This window comes from Aquarana catesbeiana, linkage group LG12, assembly GCF_042186555.1.
Source record: "Aquarana catesbeiana isolate 2022-GZ linkage group LG12, ASM4218655v1, whole genome shotgun sequence".
Taxonomy (NCBI): domain Eukaryota; kingdom Metazoa; phylum Chordata; class Amphibia; order Anura; family Ranidae; genus Aquarana; species Aquarana catesbeiana.
Genome location: NC_133335.1, coordinates 174,235,187 through 174,252,936, shown reverse-complemented (window position 1 = coordinate 174,252,936; position 17,750 = coordinate 174,235,187). Strand labels below are relative to the sequence as shown.

Here is a 17,750-nt window from a genome sequence, read left to right as displayed (position 1 = left end):
TTCAAGAGCATCCATGGGTACACTGGTACAGGCTACGCTTACGCGTTTCGGCTAAGCCTTCAAAGGTTTTGATGAAGGCTTCTTAGCCGAAACGCGTCAACATAGCCTGTACCCATGTAACCAAATAAAGGACTTTTATTCAAGAGCATCCGAGTCGTCAGCCCTTTTCTGATTCATGAGCCACTACCAGGGTACAGACATGCTACACTACTGACCAGAGTCGCCTCTGGGGAACCCAGAGTGAGCGAGCGATCGTCCAGCTGGAGGAATCACTGCTGTCGTTTTGCTGGGTCTGGTAAAAGGGCCTGTTGGCCAGCAGTCTGACTGTGATAATGACATTGTCGAAAAGGGGCGGTGCATGGGTAACCCTAAAATTATGCCCCCCCCCCTGAAAAAAGTTCTGCGGATGCCCATGCGCCTATTAGGGGAAACCTTTTTCTCTGAGAAGAGGTTCTTTGCTTGGGGGCCACGAAAAAACCTCTTCCTGTCCCTTTAACAGGGAATTTTTTCCCCTTTTCAGTAGACCCAGCCAGGGCTTGATCTAACCCAGTACCAAAAAGGAGTGAACCCTCAAAGGGGAGGCCACAAAGCCGGGTCTTGGATGAACTATCCCCATCCCAGGTCTTAAACCGGAGGGCTTGCCTGGCTGAGTTCAATAGGGCACCAGATTTAGCAGTGGCACGCACTGTCTCAACCGCAGCATCCGCTAGGTATGCAACTGCACTGCCTATGACCTCCAAGAAATCTAAGACCTCCTTAGATTTGGAGGTTCGGGAGACATGGTCCATCAGCTTACATACCCACATGTCCGCATTTCTTGCAATGCAAGCTGAGGCCAACACGGGGCTCATAGCCGCAGCGTTAGCCTCCCAGGCCCTGCGTAAACTGGTTTCTGCCTTCCGACCCATTTGGTCCTTTATATTGCCCGTGTTTTCAAAGGAGAGATCGGACTGCTTAGACACTTGAGCTAAGGAAGCGTCTAATATAGGGATCTTAAACTTTTCCTCATTTTCTTCCATAAAGGGGCGTTTACGCTTCCACGTTTTGTATTTCAGAAGTCTCTTCTCTGGTTCCTTCCACTCCCTCAAGATAACATCTTTAAGGGCAAAATGTACCGGAAGAACCCTGGCTTGTGGCTTAATTAAGCCTCTATACATTTTATCCTGGGCAGAGACCTGCTCAGTGGGCTCCTGAATCTCTTCGGAAGCATAAATGGCCCTCAGGAGGCCCTCCATGTCGTCGGCTGAAAAAATATGCCTACTAGACCTGAAGTCCTCCCCCTCCTCTTGGCTGTCCGCTTCGGATTCTAGTTCCTCATCCAAATCCTGAGAAAGGGAGTACTATGGGTTATCCAGATCCTCTCTCCTGACACATTTAGATCTCCTAGAGTAAGCGGAACCCTCCTGGGAGGAGGCGTCCTTACTGGCATGAGCCTCTGACTCCCTAGACTTAGAGGATTGAAAAGCCTTTAAAGTGGACAGCATCTCAGTTTGAACTGTAAGAAAATCCTTCATGATCTGAGATGTCTCTTTCCCTGTTAGCTTCTGTATACATTTAAAACAGAAAGGGTTAGGATGATTTGGGGGTAACCTATCGTTACAGTTCCCGCATCTTTTAGAAAGGGTAGATTTAACGGGACGGCTGGCAACCTCACGGGCAGTGGCATCATCCCCTGAAACAAAATACACAGGCATAAATATAGCACTGTAACACCCAGAGGAGAAGAGTTGGGGTACCCTCCCCCATCTAAACCTCTGGCGGCCAGTCAGACTCACCCCCTGTGGTCTCCTCTATGGCCGTGGACCCTGCGGGTCTCTCCTCATGTTCCATGCTGCACAATTAGCCTAGTAGGAGAAATGGGCGCCTGTTCCAGCTGGATTATCTCCAGCTGGATATCTCCTATGATGAGTGAAGCTGTGCTTTTTCCCCCTCCACCGCGCTGACACCATTTTGCCGTAGACCGGAAATGACACAGGTCGCGCTGAGCTCACTTCCTGTGCAGTGGAGGAAGTGATGTATTACCACACCATTCCTCCCCTATCTTCAACAAGATGGCACCAAACACCCACAGGACGCTGAGCAGTGCAGGCACACTCCCTCAGCTTACATGCTGCACAGGTAAGGGGAGAAAAAACGCGCGAGTGCTGGGGGGGCGGGGGAGGTCGACGCTGTGGAGCATCAAGTCAGCTCACCCTCCTCATCCCGCTGCTGATCAAAAGACACTCATCCTGACCAGCACCTCTGCACTAACGGATCCAGAAAAGGTAAAGTCAGACTCGCCTCTTGCAAGCAACTCACCGCCCTGATGGGAGGAGAACCAGGCTCCTTTTCTGCATGGCCACTGTACAGGTAAGGAGAGGAGACAGGAAGATAGGCCCCTGAAGTTCTGGGTACACCACTGTACCCAGGGACCTTCAGCGCTCAGGGGGGGTTCTTCAGTTTGCGCTGCCCCCTGAGGAAAGGATAGGGGAAACCCCACCTAGGAAAGGATAAAAGTATCCGGCCGGACCCAGAGGCTTCCCAGGCATTCGTTCAGCTTCCAGGGGGAGACCACCAGCCCCAGGCTCGGGTCTATAGATAAAATAACAAACACAATCAAAAACTGAGGAGCGGGGGGCTTTTAACCTCTTTGATTGATCGGGTTTCCTGTCAGGTGGACCAGTCATCCCTCAGGGTGCTGTCCTGGAAGGCGACTTGAGAAATATCACCTTTCCCCCTTGCATACAAGTTACAACTGGGAGTGTTCTAGGTTTTTTTTTTTTTTTTTTTAAAAGGTGTAAGGACCTGAGCGCCCCCCCACCAGGAACCACCTTTGGATGGCTGGAACTAGCATCGACATGCGCTGTCTGGGCGTCCGCTTCAGACATAGCCGCACTGGTGGTTGCTGCTGTGGAGTCTCACGCTGCCTGTGCCGCGTTAGACTCCTCTCCAGACTGCACGCGGCCCACTATAAGCACCGTGACCCGGAAGTCGCAGATCAAAGGGAAACATCCACCCTCCACCGGAAATGACATCACCCGGCCCGCCTGGTTCCAAATGCGGCCTGCACCCATGTACAGGGAGAGCCGAGTTGTCTCCCCGCTTCATCCCTGTGAATGCGATGGTGGGCCCCCGGATCTTCCGCCCGCACTCGGTGAAGATGGGGTGGCAAACAGTGCGGTCGGGTATGTACCTCACCGCATCCCTGGGAGTGCCCCGGCCTTTACAAGCCACAGTCTGACTGTCTGGCCAGGTTCCAAAACAGTGTCTGCCCACTGGAGGAAACAAATAACTGAAATCTGGCGGGGGGAGAGGCGGAAACTTGGGCTGGTGCAGGCGTTTCCTAGAAAGGGGAGTAGCCAAGGTCTCATTGTGGCTGTCCTGAAAGACGTGGAGGGAAAACCACAAAGAACTGTCTTGGCTTTTCCAGCCAAGTCCCTGGCATGGTTTACATCCGCCGGCCCGGACATGATTTCATAACTTCACGCCCAGGCCTCAGAGGGTCAGAGATGACTGGGGACCATCTGCTCACTAGAAATCTCTATGATCAACTTCTGGTAGCGACTGTTTTGTTCTCTGGCTCACTGATTGCACGGGTGAGCCGGAGAAGCACCAGAGGGCGGTGCATGTCCCCTCCCACTGCCTGTAAGAATGATTAAGCGGCTGAACGGCCACTATGATTGTTCTTACGGTGCACAGACTCGGTCAGCCGAAAAGAATATCTGAACAATGCCTGTAGCTGCAGGCATCATTCAGATATCCACACTCAAAGTCCAGGACATCATATGTCTTCCTTGGGCTGGAAGTTGTTTAAGGATGGGTAAGCAGCAATATATTACATTTGTGTTTTTGTGCTTAATACCACTTTAAGCCTTTCTTACCTAGGACAGTTTCAACCCCATCAGGCAAAGGGGCCACATGTCATGAAGGTGTGACAATAGATGTAAACAGCTGCAACTGAAAGAAAAAAAACTATGTAAGCTGCATCCACACTTTAGGCACCAATGTTTCCCTTGCTCAAGCCTGCATAAATCATTTCCAGATCCTACATAGAACTGTGTGCAGTATTATACATGAGAATCAAGCTGCTGTCAGATGCCCACACCTGTTACTACTCAGGCTGGCCCAGCTAAGGGTCATACTTGGTCATGGCAAAGGCACCAGATACACCAACCTAGAGCCATAGCCCAGACCATTCAAGCTGCGAGAGCCCTTTTCGTTGCCATAGTAGAATGCATCACTGCAACAGAAGTGGATTGTGACTTGAGAAATGAAAAGTACCAGTGTCCAACCCACCCAAATCCTGGTCATATACTATGCAATAGCAGGTAATAGCATGCCATGATCCCTTCAGACTCACATCAGTCAGTATGCCCAACAAACCAATGTACGGCCAGCATAAAGCTGGTCTCAGAGGAAAATTGAGATTTCCCCAATAAGCTACCTTTGATTTCAACTGTTTGATTTGGTGATCCAGAAATTATAAAAAAAAAAAAAAAAAAAAAAAAAAAAAAAAAACACGACAACTTTCAACTGCAGGGTTTCCACCAATGCCTACAGTTTCCATCACTTGTACATTTAGGGTACATTCACACCTGCAGATTAGATGCGAGAGCCCCAGGAGGGTGTTGTCGCGATTAGCTGCAAGGGGCAGCTTCATTTAAAGCAATGCAAGGCTTTTCGCTTACACCCAATTAAATAAAATTGCTTACACACTAAAAGGCCCCGGACAGAGACTCCCTGCATCCAGGGCTGAGCACTGCATGAGAGATTACATGCAAGTGGCTGCGATTAGCTGTGAGCCAGCAGACCCCCATTGCCTTCAATTGGGCTGCCTTTTGCAGCCAATCACGAGAACCTTTGTTGGGGTTCTTGCATTTAACCGGAGGCAGGGTGCATTTCCAGGTGTGAATCCATCCTTCTAGTTGTAGAGGCAGAAGGCATTTTTATCTTAATGCAATCTCTGCATTAAGGCAAAAACCTAGCAGCTATCCCCCTCCCCAGCCCCTCACTTACCTGAGCCCGATCCAGCGATATGCGCAAGCGCAATGGCTTTCGCCTCTGCTCTTCCCTTGCTCCAGCCTGCATACATTATTCCCAGAGCCTACACAGAACTGTGTGCAGTATTATACATGAGCATCAAGCTGCTGTTAGATGCCCACACCTGTTACTGCTCAGGCTGGCCCAGCTAAGGGTCATACCTGGTTATTACTCTTGGTCATGGCAAAGGCACCAGATACATCAACCTAGAGTCATAGCCCAGACCATTCAAGCTGCGAAAGCCTTTTTGCCGCCATAGAATGCAGTGCTGCAACAGAAAAAGTGGGTGGTGACTTGAGAATTGAAAAGTACCAGAGTCAGTGGTCAACTCACCCAAATCCTGGTCATATACTATGCAATAGCAGGTGATAGCATGCTATGATCCCTTCAAACATTCGCTGGGGTTCTTGCATTTACAGATGTGAATGCACCCTTTACCACTTCAGCCCCGGAAGATTTTCCCCCTTCCTGACCAGAGCATTTTTTGCAATTCGGCACTGCATCGCTTTAGCTGACAATTGCACGACAATGTACCAAAACAAAATTGAAGTCCTTTTTTCCCCACAAATAGATCTTTCTTTTGGTGGTATTTGATCACCTCTGTGGTTTTTATTTTTTGCGTTATAAAACAAAAAACAGCAACAATTTTTTTTTTTTTTAAAAAGCAATGTTTACTTTTTGCTATAATATCCCCCCCAAAAATAAAATTGCAATAAGCATATATTGATTGGTTTGCGCAAAAGTTATAGCGTCTACAAAATAGGGGATAGTTTTATGGCATTTTTATTAATTTTTTTTATTAGTAATGGTAGCGATCTATGAAACACATTGGACACTTTTGACACCATTTTGGGACCATTGTCATTTATACAGCGAAAAGTGCTATAAAAATGCACAGATTACTGTGTAAATGACACTGGCAGGGAAGGGGTTAAATAGGGGGCGATCAAGGTGTTAAGCGTGTCCTAGGGAGTGATCCCAACTGTGGGGGGGGGGGGGGTTTGAGCTACCTAGGACATGACAGGGATCTCTAGATCCCTGTCACGTCACTAGGCAGAACAGAGAAATGCCTCAGTTACATAGGCATCTCCCCGTTCTACCTCTCCACACCGCAATCGCGGGCCACCAGCGAACAGAGCTCCCAGGACCCACTCCCGCGGCGTGCGCGCCCGATAGGCAGCAAATTTAAAAGGACGTACCTGTACACCCATTTGCCTGCCTGTGCATTTCTGACGATGTATATCTGTGTGCGGCGGTCAGTAAGCAGTTTAAGTAGCTGTAAAGGCAGAATGTTTTTACCTTAAATGCAATTTCTGCATGAAGGCAAAAACCTTCTGCTAGCAGCCATCCCCCTCCCCAGCTGCGCACCCCCCCAGCCGCACCCCCCTCCCTTACTTACCAGAGCCAGATCTCAATCCAACGATGTGCATGTGTGTAGGGCTGCAACTAACAATTATTTTCAAAATCGATTTGTTGACAATTTTCTCAATCGGGTATAAACCTCAGAAAAACTGTGGTATATAATTTAATATGTAAAGTTTAAAAGTGACAAAATTTGTAAATATCTATATGCTGTGGTAAATGCAAATAACCAGCTATTTGGCGAGGGAACAATTAATTTTATCATTTGGTCGACCGCCTACCGCATATTTCCTGCAGCAGGTCAGCTCTATTACACGAAATCATGTACCTGTATGTCATTTCGTGCAATAGCCAATGGTTGGCGTATGCGCGGTGATTGGACACGGATGCCAGTTGCGGGTCCGGCGGACCCGATGTCCACCAGCCACCTGCGATCGTTCCTAGCCACCCGCGATTGTTGTAAACAAGGTAGATCGCCATTCTGACAGGGATGGAGATCTTGCTAAGCAAGAACACCTTTGTCTTCATCCAGTCAGATCATCCCCCAGTTAGCAAGCACCAGCTTGGAGCACACTTAACCCTTTGATGTTAACCCCCTTCCCTGCCAGTGTCATTAGTAGGGATGAGCTTTATGTTTTGGTCAAACATGAGTTCGACTCGAACATTGGCTGTTCACCTGTTTGCCGAATAACGAACAATTTGGGGTGTTCGCGGCAAATCCGTAAGCCGCGGAACACCCTTTATAAGTCTATGGGTGAAGTCAAAAGTGCTGATTTTAAAGGTTAATATGCAAGTTATTGTCATAAAAAGTGTTTGGGGACCCGGGTCCTGCCCCAGGGGACATGTATCAATGCAAAAAAGTTTTAAAAAAACGGCAGTTTTTTCAGGAGCAGTGATTTTAATAATGCCTAAAGTGAAAAATAAAAGTGAAATATTCCTTTAAATTTCGTACCTGGGGGTGTCTATAGTATGCCTGTAAAGTGGCGCAAGTCCGAGAGCAAAATGACATTGCTAAAGGGGAAAACAAAAAAAAAAAAAAAAAAAAAAACAAACCACACACCATTTAGAACTACTCTCGGCTATAATGAATTGTCGGTCCTGGCAATACACATAAAAGTAATTGAAAAAAAACGGCATGGGATTCCCCCGCAGTCCATTAACAGGCCCTTTAGGTCTGGTATGAATATTAAGGGAAACCCTGAACCAAAAATTAAAAACGTGGGGGATCCCCCCAAAAAACCGTACCAGCTCCTTATCCGAGCACGCAACCTGGCAGGCCGCAGGAAAAGATGGGGGGGGGGGGCTGGGGAGGACAAGAGAGCGGGGGGCCCCCCCCCTCCTGAACTGTACCAGGCCACATGCCCTCAACATGGGGTGGGTGCTTTGGGGTAGCCCCCCAAAGCACTGTGTGGGGGTATGCGGGGGGGGGGCTTATTGGAATCTGGAAGCCCCTTTAACAAGGGGACCCCCAGATCCTGCCCCCCTGTGTGAATTGGTAATGGGGTACAAATGTACCCCTACCATTTCACATAAAAAAAAAAAGTGTCAAAAAGGTTAAAGACAATAGCCGGTTTTTGACAATTCCTTTATTAATGTCCTCTTCTTTCCCCGCTTCTTCTGGTCTTCCTTCGGTTTTCTTCTTCCTCCATCTTGTTCTTCCCCCGCTTCTTCCTCCGGACGATCCGCCTCAAATGGGAGTCTCCCGCTGTGTGACGCTTCTGTTCTTGTGACAGCTCTTATATAACTGAGGGCGGGGCCACCCGATGACCCCGCGCCCCTCTGACGCACGGGGACTTCCCTATGACTTTCCCCATGGTGACAGGGGGCGGGGTCACCCGTTTATGAAAAAGTGGTGACCCCGCCCCCTCTTTATGTAAATGGGTGACCTCGCCCCCAGTTATATAAGAGCTGTCACAACAGAACAGAAGCATCACAGCGGGAGACTCCCCATTGAGGCAGATCGTCCGGAGGACGAAGCAGGGAAGGAGATGCCAGACAAAGATGCCAGAGGAGAAGACCGGAGGAAGAAGCAGGGGAAGAAAAAGATGGAGGAAGAAGAAAACCGAAGGAAGACCAGAAGAAGATTGAAGAAGGGGGGGGGGGGGGGGGGAAGACGACATTAATAAAGGAATTGTCAAAAAACGGCTATTATCTAACTTTTTTTGTGAAATGGTAGGGGTACATTTGTACCCCATTACCAATTCACACAGGGGGGCGGGACCTGGGGGTCCCTAGTTAAAGGGGGCTACCAGATTCCAATAAGCCCCCCGCATACCCCCACAACCACAGGGCAAGGGTTGTGGGGATGAGGCCCTTGTCCTACCCCAATGCACCCTCCCCATGTTGTGGGTATGTGGCCTGGTAAGGTTCAGGAGGTGGTGGGGGGGGGGGGGGGGGGGACGCTCTCGCCCCCGCCTCTTTCTGCGGCCTGGCAGGTTGCGTGCTCGGATAAGGTTCAAACCTGTGTGACGCTGACTTGGCGGTGCCGCATAGATTTGAAAAAGTAGTTCCTGCACTACTTTCGGCAATTTCAGGTGCAACTTGCATAGACATCTGTGCATGAAGCCACACAAATGTCTTCAAAGTTGCATTGACATGCAGCTTTTAAAAATTGCGCGATTTCAGTTTAAATACTCCATATTCTCATTGCACACGTTCCTGGATTGGGTGGCGCAACAACCAGCTGAGACTGGTTCCGAAAGTCACAATGGAGATATTTGCCAGCACACCATGGATCAACAAGGTAGCGTCCAAAATGATTTTTGTATTGCATGATCACAGAGCAGTAATAAGTGAGTCACGCATGTGACAACGAAGGGGTCCTGCGTGACTCAGAAATGTTGCACTACTCTAATGCGAGTTGCACTGCGGCAGAATGGCACGGCTGGGTGAAACGACGTTCTGCAACGTCGCTTCGCCCTGTGGCCACTAGGGGCGCGTGCACACGCCCCCCCGTGCCGATGTGAGCGCCCAGCGGTCACGATCACCGCCGGGCTCCCTCAATCGCCGCTGACACACGGAGAACCTGGATCCATGTGTATACAGTTTCTGGTTCTCTGAGGGGAAAACAGACATTGTTCATACAGAGTATGAATAGCGATCTGTCCTCCCCCCTGCACAGTCCCCTCCCCCCTTCAGTTAGAACACACATTAGGGAACACATTAACCCCTTGATCGCCCCCTAGTATTAACCCCTTCACTGGCAGTGACATTTTTACAGCATTGATCGCTGTATTAATGCCATAGGTCCCAAAAATGTGTCAAAATTGTCCCATGTGTCCGTCATGTCACAGTCCCGAATGAATGATAGAAAAAAAAAAAAAAAAAAAAAAAAAAAAGGAATATAAATATAAATTACTGTATATTATATTGCCATCATTACTAGTAAAAAATAATAATAAAAATTGCACTAAAACTATCCCCTATTTTTTTTAGGCACAAACAAAATCTATACATTATTTTTTTTTTTACAAAAAATAAAAATACATATCAGCCTAAACTGACGCTTTTTTTGTTTATAGCGCAAAAAATAAAAGCTGCAGAGGTGATCAAATACCCCCAAAAGAAAGTCATTTGTCGGAAAAAAAAAAAAAAGTCAATTTTGTTTGGGTGCAACATTGCACGACCGCGCAATTGTCAGTTAAAGCAATGCAGTGCCGAATCGCAAAAAGTGGTCTGGTCAGGGAGGGGGTAAGATCTTCCGGGGCGGAACCAGTTAAAGTGGATGTAAACCCAAGTCATGAAATTTGAGCTGGGCACATATCTGTAGAGTTTATCTCTCTCCAAAGCACTATGTCTTGTAGCTGTCTCTTCCTCAGTAGCTCTGTTATCAGCCCGATAACCTCACACATTCTGAGATGGGAGATAGAAGTGTGTTGGGGAGGTTGCTATAAACAGATTAGCAGGGAAGAAATGTTATCACAAAGAACACTTTCTAAAGGATATAGAGCTGAAGATATACATGTAAAACTCATGTAGGGAGATTGGTTTCATCCCTGTGCATTATCTGAGGCGGTTCACTTCACTGGATATATGTGAGGTTTTACATCCACTTTAAAGAGTTCCACCCGAGGTCCATAAAAAAAAAAAATAAAATTTAAAAGTCAGCAGCTACAAATACTGCAGCTGCTGACTTTTAATTGGACACTTACCTGTCCCAGGGTCCAGCGATGCGGGGGATCGAAGCCCCGCTCGTCTCCCCCTCCGTTCAGCGGCGCCGGCATTGCAACTGTGGGCGCCGGGCTGTGGCTTCACAGCCTGGCACCTACTGCGCCGCGATTGGCTGCTCAGTCACCTGGGACCTGTAATGGGTCCCAGATGATTGACAGGAGGGAGGGAGCAGAGCTGAGCCCTTCCTGTGCCGAGGGGAAAGTGATGTCACCAGCCAGGCACTGGAAGAGGCAGACTATGAGGGACCACCTAGCAACAGGCATTTAGAGGTAAGAAAAAAAAAAAAAAAAAAAAATTATAATTATAATTATATATATATATATATATATATATATATATATATATATGTTTTTGTGTATTTTTTAGGATTTTTCATGTAGTTTTTTTGGGTGGAACCCCACTTTAAGCCTTTCTTACCTAGGACAGTATGAACTCATCATGCAGAGGGGCCACATGTCATGTAGGTGTGACCAACAACGTAAACAGCTGAAAGAAAAAAAAAAAGTTAAGAGACTTACCGGCAACGGTATTTCTAAGCCTTTCAGGACAGCCGTGGAGAGATTGTAGCTCTGCCCATTTTCCAGGAAACACATGCAGCGTTAAAAGCCCTCTTCCACCATGGCCTCAGTTATTGTGGTCTGACATGCTGGAAAACAAAGCACAGAAAACCATGCCAGATGCTTAAAACATTTCTAAGACAACAGGGAGGGTAGCAACTGCTGTCCTGAAAGGCTCTTCTAAATACCACCACTAGTAAGTCTAAGTTTTTCTCAAAATGCCTTTCAGAACAGCCTTGGAGAGGATAACCGAGAAACTTAGCCTAGATGGGACCACTGCTTGCAGCACCTTCCTGCCGAAGGCTTGATCTGGGGAGGACAGCAAGTCCAACAATTAGTGCCAGAGGAGCGTAGAGTGTTGATCTTGTAGAGTGGGCAGCTATACCTGAAGGGGGTACTTCTCCCCTAACATTGTAAGCGTCCATGATTGCCCATTTAAGCCACCTACCTAGAGTACTCTTGGAAGCTTTTTCCCCTTTACAGGGTCCTGAGAAGATTATGTAGAGAGCATTTGATTTCCTAAATGCTTTGGTGACTGTTAGGTAATGCAGCAGGCATCTCCTTACATCTAGCGTATGAAAAGCTTCTTCTCCTGGATTGGCTGGAGCTAAGGAGTGGGAAATACGATCTCTTGTGAGCGGCAACCTTGGGTAGAAATGTCAGATCTGTTCTGAGAATTACCCGATCTGAAAAAGCCAGCAATGGGTTTTGTAATCGCCAAGGCCTAAAGCTCACTGATCCTTCTGGCTGACGTGATCGCTACTAAAAAATTTTTTAAGAACCAAATCTTTTAAGGATGCTTCCTGCAAGGGTTCAAAAGGAGCTTCCGTGAGACCCCGCAAAATAGATAGATACCAACTGGGGGAAAAAAAATAAATAAATATTTATTTATTTTTTTTTTTAAACAACCCACCTGGGTTTTAAGGGTGCTGGCTGCCAGCTCCTTCTCTATTACATCATGGAAGAATTCTAACACTGAAACTATACTTTTGACCTGGAAACCCTTAGAAAAGTACCTTTCCATACTTTCAGGTATTAGGGCCATGTCACTTTCTTACTGTAGAGTAGGGTCTTCACTAGCTTTTCTGATAGGCCCTTGGCTCTTAGGAGGTCTTCAGAAACCAAGCGGTCAGTTGCAGCCAGTCTACTTCCGGATGGTTCAGGGTCCTGTGTTAGCAGAGCCTTTCTGGATGGCAACTTCCAGGGAGGTTTTACAGCTAGATTTAGTAGAGCCACGAACCAGGGCCTCCTCGGCCAGAAGGGAGTGACCAGGATCAGATAGGAGTTTTCCTCTCTGAACTTCCTGAGCACCAGCGGTATTAGCTGGGGGGGTATAGCACAGCTGGTAATGCCAAGGATGGGTGAAAGCATCTATGCCTATGGAATGATCTTCCCAGTGGAGTGAGAAAAACCATCTGCACTTTTGAGTTCTTCTGGCTCAAACAGATCTATTTGAGGTTGTCCCCACCCTTCGCTGACCATCAAGACAACCTCTTGATTGAGACTCCATTCTGCATCTACCACTCTCCTTCTGCTCAGTAGGTCTGCTAGCAGATTCTGGGACCCCTTTAGATGGATCGCTGATAGAGAGACCTCGTTAGGTTGGTCAAATTCCACCAGAGTGTGTTTTACGCTTGAGGTGAGCCCGATTGGTTTTGCTAGAGGCTCCTGGGGTGACCATTTTTGAAGTATGTTCATCTGAAGCAACCAGGAATGTAGTCTGGCCCACTGTATGGCTGGAAGGGACGCTGTAAGAAGTTCCAAAGCTGCCTGGACAGATTGGTTTGAATCTGTCTTACCACAGACTACCTTATCTTCTCCTGTGGGAGGAAGACTCTGAAGTACTGAGTTTATTGTATAACCCAGGGACTTAATCTCCTGTGATTTTTCTAGATTTAGCCGAGGCTCTTGAGGTGAGCCAGAGTTGTCTGCAAGTCAGAACTTGGCTTTTGGAGTCTGCAAAAAAGCAACAGATTGTCCAGATAAGGTATGATAGATATCCCTCTTGGCTTCAGAGGCTCCAGAGCGTCTGCCATTACTTTTGTAAAGATCCTGGGTGGGGATAGTCCGAAAGGCAGAGCTCTGAACTGGAGATGCTATATTGAACTCCCCGGTTGAGAGCTAGACGGAGAAACCGCTGGGAATCTTGGGCTATCGGGACGTGCAGATAGGTGTCCCTTAGATACAGGGATGCCATAAAGCAACTTGGGGTCAATAGCTTAGTTATCAAATAGATTGTGTCCATCCGGAAAGGTTTGTAGCGGATTGACTTGTTCAGAATCTTCAAGTTCAGTATCAACCAATACTTTGAGGGTTTATTCAGGAAGATGTGCGAACAGAAACCCTGACCTTCCTGATGTTTTGGGACTTGGATAATGACTTCCTGTTTTATCAGATCCTGAAGCGGGCTCGTCATTGCTGAAGTTTTCCTTTTCTTTTAGAAGATTGGTGATATAGAACCTGCTCTGAGGGGTTTCTGAAAATCCCAGACTGTACCCCTGGGTGATAACTTTTTTAATGAACGGGCTTGTAGTTGTCTTTTCCCATTGCGGGTGAAAAAAAAAAAAAAAATAAATCTTGAGATCGTGAGATTGTCATTTGTTTTTAGGGGGCTGGTCGGGGGTCTGAAGAGAACTCCTTTTCCCCTGCCTCTTTGGGACCAATGATTCTTCTGGTCCTGATCCCTACTTTTGTGGGGCCATTGAACAGCACAAAAATTTTTTCTTTGAGTGGTTTCTTTTTGGAAGGAAACTCCTCGTCAGCTGGTCTCAAGGTCTGGCCCAAAACAGTAAGTCACCTGAAAAAGGTAACCCACACAACTTTATTTTGGATGCTGTATCTCCAGTCCAAGTTCAGCCAGATAGCGCATCTAGCCGAGTTCACTAGAGGTTTCAGCTTGGCTTACCAGACTTCTGACCAGAGATCAGACAGAGCTTAAGGAATTAGTTCTCGCACAGAGGAAAACAGATCCTTGCATTGTTGGGATGTCTCCTCTTCAACAAGTTCCGCTATACAGGTTCTGCACATTGCTTTTTGCCATGAATCGGAGGATTCTTGCAAGACAGACATTTCCTCTGAGCTGGTGGAGGGGGTTTAAGGAGGTTTAGATTTTGCAGATGCTTTGAAGACAAAAACCACAATCACCCAAGTGTCCTCACTGTAGCAATATACCACCATCTCCTTAGTGAGACAGCCCTCCACCAGGACAAAAGGAAACCTGTGTGCCCCCAAAAGGTGCCAGACCCTTACAAATAGCCCCCCCCCCCCCCCCTCCAAGCAGAGTAACCTCAGGCCCTGCAGCCGCAGGCTCCCCTCAGGGAGGTACAAACAGAAAAACATAGGTCCATGAGAAGATAGAGGCACCACTGTACCCCTCTTATCTGGGCCTGACCGATGCTTGGGGCACCTGCTTCCACCAAGGCTGCGAGTCTCTCATCTATCTTGCATAGAGCGCAGCAGGGACTGGAGAAAAACTCAGTTTTTGTTTTTTTTAAATTTCCCGGTTCCAGCGTCATCCAGGAGGGTCTGAACCACCGGTCAGAAGACCCACCCCCTGACCTCTGCGCTCCAGGCAACTGGAACCACTGTCGCCCCGCCCGACAGGAAGATGCACTGCTGGACATTACTTCACCCGCCAGCCGGGACTGTCATGCGGGACAAGCCATTAACCTGCAGCAAGCCACCTGAGCCCATACACCTACACCGGACCCCAGGATACATTCCTGTGGGCCATTGCTCCTCTGAGCTGGGGAGACCGGAGCAACCCCCGCCAGTACTGGGGGGGGGCGGGAGCTGGGCTGGTCACTGGAAGAAAAACAAGGCCTTGAAGTGAGCCTAAAACCCCTCCACCTTGGAGAGTGCAGCTCCCCCGTGTTCCTGTAACGCTTCCACCATGGTGGAGGAAATACAATAACTGAGGCCATGGTGGAAAGGGAGAGGGGGAGAATTTTAAATCTGTATGCGTTTCCTGGAAAATGAGCGGAGCTACGCTTTCTCCAAGGCTGTCCTGAAAAGGCGATTTGAGAAACCATGTAAGCTGCATCAACCATACAATAAAATAAGAAATCACACTTTGGGCACTGATTTTTACCTTGCTCTAGCCTGAATAAATCATTCCCAGATCCTACATAGAACTGTGTGTAGTATTATACATGGGCATCAAGCTGCTGTTAGATGCCCACACCTGTTACTGCTCAGGCTGGCCCAGCTATGGGTCATACCTGGTGATTTCTCTTGGTCATGGCAAAGGCACCAACCTAGAGACATAGCCCAGACCATTCAAGCTGTGAGAGCCCTTTGTCACCATATAGTAGGAATGCATCACTGCAACAGAAAAAAGTAGACTGACTTGAGAAAGTAAAAGTTTGTGTCCTAGTGGTCAACTCAGCCAAATCCTGGTCATATACTATGCAATAGCATGCTATGATCCCTTCAGACATTTTTCATCAGTATATATCAGTCAGTGTGGCCAACAAACCAATGTATGACCAGCATATAAAACTTGTCTCAGAGGCAATTTTTTAGTTCTCAATAAGCCATCTTTGGTTTCAACTGTTCATGATTTGGTGATCCAGAAACAATAAATTAAGACCACTGTCAACTGCAGGGTTTCCACCAATACCTACAACAATTTCCATCACTTGTATATTTAGGGTACAGTCACACCTGCAGATGAGATGCGAGAGCCCCAGAGGGGGATGCTGCAATTAACTGCAAGAGGCAGCTTCAATGAAAGTAATGGGAGGCTGCTTGCTCACACACAAATATACTTGGTTAGGCATTGAAAGCCCCTGGACAGACACTGCTGGAGAAGAAGGAACAAGGAAGAAGAAATCTACTACCTCTAGGGCTGTCACCATCCTGGCTCTCAGGCCGAGGTTTTCCCCCTCCTCTAAGGAGTCTTCATCTGACTCCTCCAGGTCCTCAAACTCCTCTACTCCTGACGCAACAGAGGATGGGGGTCTCTGCGGGGTTTTTGACCTCTGTCAGAAATACCTTCCTGAGAGGAAGTGCCTTCTCTAGAGTGTAAAAAGCATCTCTGACTGTACCGTAAGGAAGTCCCTCGTAACCTGTGAGGTTTCCTTATCCGACAGCTTATGTATGCACCTGGAACAAAAAGGCTTTACATGATCTTGTGGGAGCATTTCGTTGCAATTCCCACATCTTTTTGTTCGGGGGGGGGGGGGGGGGGGGGGGGTTTGGGGGGAGTGGTCACCCTTAACCTTGTGGGCCCCTTGAGCAGATCCACTGGGTTCTAAGGAGACAAAAGACAGAACCCAAACTTTAATAGTCTTTAAGCCCTTCACCTGTGCCCCCACAGCAGCCACCACATTTAAGGATTGGTAAGTTGCACTAGATTACATTTGTTTTTAATACCACTTTAAGCCTTTCTCACCTAGGATAGATTGATCTCACCATCAGGCAAAGGGGCAACATCAGGTCATGTAGGTGTGACAAAAGTAGTAAACAGCTGCAACTGAAAGAAGAAAAAAAAAAAAAAAAAAAAAAAAAAAAAAAAAAAAGGCTGCATCCACCATACAATAAAATAAGCAATCACGCTTCAGGCACTGATTTTGCCCTTGCTCCAGCCTGCATAAGTCATTCCCAGAGCCTACATAGAACTGTGTGCAGTATTATACATGAGCATCAAGCTGCTGTTAGATGCCCACACCTGTTACTGCTCAGGCTGGCCCAGCTAAGGGTCATACCTGGTGATTACTCTTGGTCACGGCAAAGGCACCAGATACACCAACCTAGAGTCATAGCCCAGACCATTCAAGCTGCGAGAGCCCTTTGTCGCCATAGTAGAATGCATCACTGCAACAAAGTGGACTGTGACTTGAGAAACTAAAAGTACCAGTGTCATATCGGTCAACTAACTCAAATCCTGGTCATTAAGGATGAGCCGAACACCCCCCGGTTCAGTTCGCACCAGAACTTGCGAACAGACCAAAACTTTGCAAGAACTTTAGAACCCCATTGAAGTCTATGGGACTCGAACGTTCGAAATCAAAAGTGCTCCTTTTAAAGGTTAATATGCATGGTATTGTCCTAAAAAGTGTTTGGGGACCCGGGTCCTGCTCCAGGGGACATGGATCAATGCAAAAAAAGTTTTAATAACGGCCGTTTTTTCAGGAGCAGTGATTTTAATAATTTTTATTGTTTGATTTTAAGCATTAAGTACAGTGCTGCGTTTAAGCCAAAAAAAAAAAAAAAAAAAGATAAAATAGCAGCCAACACACCTGTCGACTCAAGGCAAAGGAATACATAAAAAATAAAAGTGTAGCGCTATATTACACATACACAAACGTGTGTATCACAATACATAAGTGCATATAAAAATAATGAATACTACCAAGACATGTATGACCATAATATGGATAATGCCAAATAATTAAACAGTGTTGATCACATGAAAAATAAAACAAACAATAATAAAACTTAGTTGTCAGATGTGCCAGTTCCATAAACCAAACAAAATAAAAAATCATAAAGCATAACAGTCCATACTGACTATATAAAAATGTGTAGAAAAATAGTGAAGAGAACGTCAGCAGAGTTCTATGGGGGTGATGAATGGCCAGATGGTGGAAAGAAACTCCCAAATTCACAGATGGATGATTACACCAGATCTGGCGAGTG

The 17,750-nt window shown here is 47.1% G+C and overlaps 3 non-coding genes across 3 annotated transcripts; all 3 read right to left on the bottom strand.

The window, feature by feature from the left end:
* Nucleotides 1-5,091: 5,091 nt before the first annotated feature.
* On the bottom strand, nucleotides 5,092-5,247 carry LOC141114702 (small Cajal body-specific RNA 16). Its single transcript, XR_012236972.1, has one exon.
* Nucleotides 5,248-15,239: 9,992 nt separating this feature from the next.
* Nucleotides 15,240-15,386, bottom strand: LOC141114706 (small Cajal body-specific RNA 16). The gene has a single exon (XR_012236976.1).
* Nucleotides 15,387-16,727: 1,341 nt separating this feature from the next.
* LOC141114703 (small Cajal body-specific RNA 16) lies at nucleotides 16,728-16,883 on the bottom strand. Its single transcript, XR_012236973.1, has one exon.
* Nucleotides 16,884-17,750: the final 867 nt, after the last annotated feature.